Source organism: Octopus bimaculoides, chromosome 28 (genome assembly GCF_001194135.2).
Source record: "Octopus bimaculoides isolate UCB-OBI-ISO-001 chromosome 28, ASM119413v2, whole genome shotgun sequence".
Classification (NCBI taxonomy): domain Eukaryota; kingdom Metazoa; phylum Mollusca; class Cephalopoda; order Octopoda; family Octopodidae; genus Octopus; species Octopus bimaculoides.
In genome coordinates, this window is record NC_069008.1 from 7,427,507 (window position 1) to 7,429,763 (window position 2,257).

The window sequence follows — 2,257 nt, forward strand, 5'->3', positions numbered from 1 at the left end:
TCTGAGTTCAAATTCCGCTGAGGTCGAATTTACCTTTCATCCGTTCGGGGTCGATAAATCAAGTACCAGCTGAGTACTAGGGTCGAAATAATCGACTAGTCCCCTCCCACCAAATTTCAGACCTTGTGCCTACAGTAGTAACGAATATTTTATCAATATTAAAGGCAGCGAACTGACAGAGACGTTAGCACGCCGGGGCGAAATGCTGAGCGGTATTTCGTCTGTCTTCACGTTCTGAGTTCAAATTCCGCCCAGGTCGACTTTGCTTTTCATCCTTTCGGGGTCGATAAATTAAGTACCAGTTCCGTACTGGAATCGATCTAATCGACTGGATCCCTCCCTAAAAATTTCAGGCCTTGTGCCTAGAGTAGAAAAGAATCGTTAGCACGTCCGGTTAAAACGCTCAGTGGTATTTCGTCTGCCTTTACGTTCTGAGTTCAAATTCCACCGAGGTCGACTTTGCCTTTCATCCTTTCGAGTTCGATAGAATAAGTACAGTTTAACACTAGGGTCGATGCAATCGAGTTAGCCCCTTCCCCCAAAATTGCTCGCCTTGTGCCAAAATTTGAAATTGATGTTTTTTTACGATCATTTAATACAAAAGAATCAACCAGTAACTTTTTTATTGCTGGCCAGCAATAGAGCATGGACGTGTTTAGCTGTCACTCTCCATCTTTCGGACTTACACTCGACAGCTCGCTTACATCTATATACCAACGTCCTAACAACTATGCTCACACACACAGAAGCTGTAACAATAAACAAGAGCTAAAGATGTATATATTTACCACCTGAATAAATGTTGTTTAAGTTGATAGTCTGGAGTTCAGCGTTCCGTTATATTCTTAATTTTATATAGGAAAGTCAGGTATACATCTAATGATGTATAACCAACTTTCCTATAAGTACATTATTGTTTTAAAAGAGTGAATCATTTTAATAGGAACCTTGTTCCTAGCGTCTACAGTACCGCACCCCACCACAATTTTCCCAGTCCCCCACCTAACTACATTAGATGGATTTTAAGATGTACCGTTGTTGAACAGTCACGGCTATGACACGGTGGTTAATGCCTTCAGTATTCACTGGTGGTTGTTTGTTTGGTCCTAGAAGAGGCAAAATTCAGTTGTCATTAATAGTCTAATAGCGACTGTGGGTGCAGGGTGTGTGTGTGTGTGTGTCTTTGAGACCGTATTTGTCCTTCACCACCGCTTGACAACTGGTGTTGGTGTGTTTACATCTCCGTAACTTAACGGTTCGGCAAAAGAAACGGATAGAATATGTACCAGACTTAAACAAAAAATATTTCCTGGGAACGATCCATTCGTTTGAAAGTTCCTCAAGGCGGTGCCCCAGCATGGCCTCAGTCTAATGACTGAGACAAGTAAAAAAAAGATTAACAGTAGTCCTTACAAAACACTACACACACACACACACAATACGCACAATACACACATACACATGTATATGCGCACACAAACACACGCACTTACAGATGCAGATACGCACACACATACACGCACATACACACACGCGCGCGCGCGCACACACAAAAACACACATATATTCCCGACGGGTTTCCACACAGTTTTCATATATCAAATTCACTTGTAAGGAATTGGCCAGCTTAGGGCCATAATAGAAGAGACATTTATCCCAAGGCGCTGCAAATTGAGACTGAAGATTATGATCACACCTGTCGCAGTGGAGAACTCAGGCGTTCTTCCCCCCCCCCTCCTCCCCCACCCCGACCATAACCCTACTCACCGCCAGTGCGAGGTCATGAGTCAGGGTCACGGTTCCAACGCATCTCTCACCATCCTCCCTAATAACGCTTCTCCCATTTTGTCTCGTGGGACCATTGGACGGTCTGAATTACAAGGAAATTGTACCATTTCTTAATGTAAAGTTATTCCATTTATGTTTAGCAATTTGTGCTGCAAGATTCCTAATGTGAAACGCTGTGTTGAAACAGACGTTGTTGTATTTCGGGACGGTCTTTACTCTTTTACTTGTTTCAGTCATTTGACTGTGGCCATGCTGGAACAGCGCCTTTAGTCGAGCAAATCGACCCCAGGACTTATTCTATCGGTCTCTTTAGCCGAACCGCTACGTTACGGGGACGTAAACACACCAGCATCGGTTGTCAAGCGATGTTGGGGGGACAAACACAAACACACAAACATATATACACAGAGACATACATACATACATACATACATACATATATATATATATATATATATATATATATATA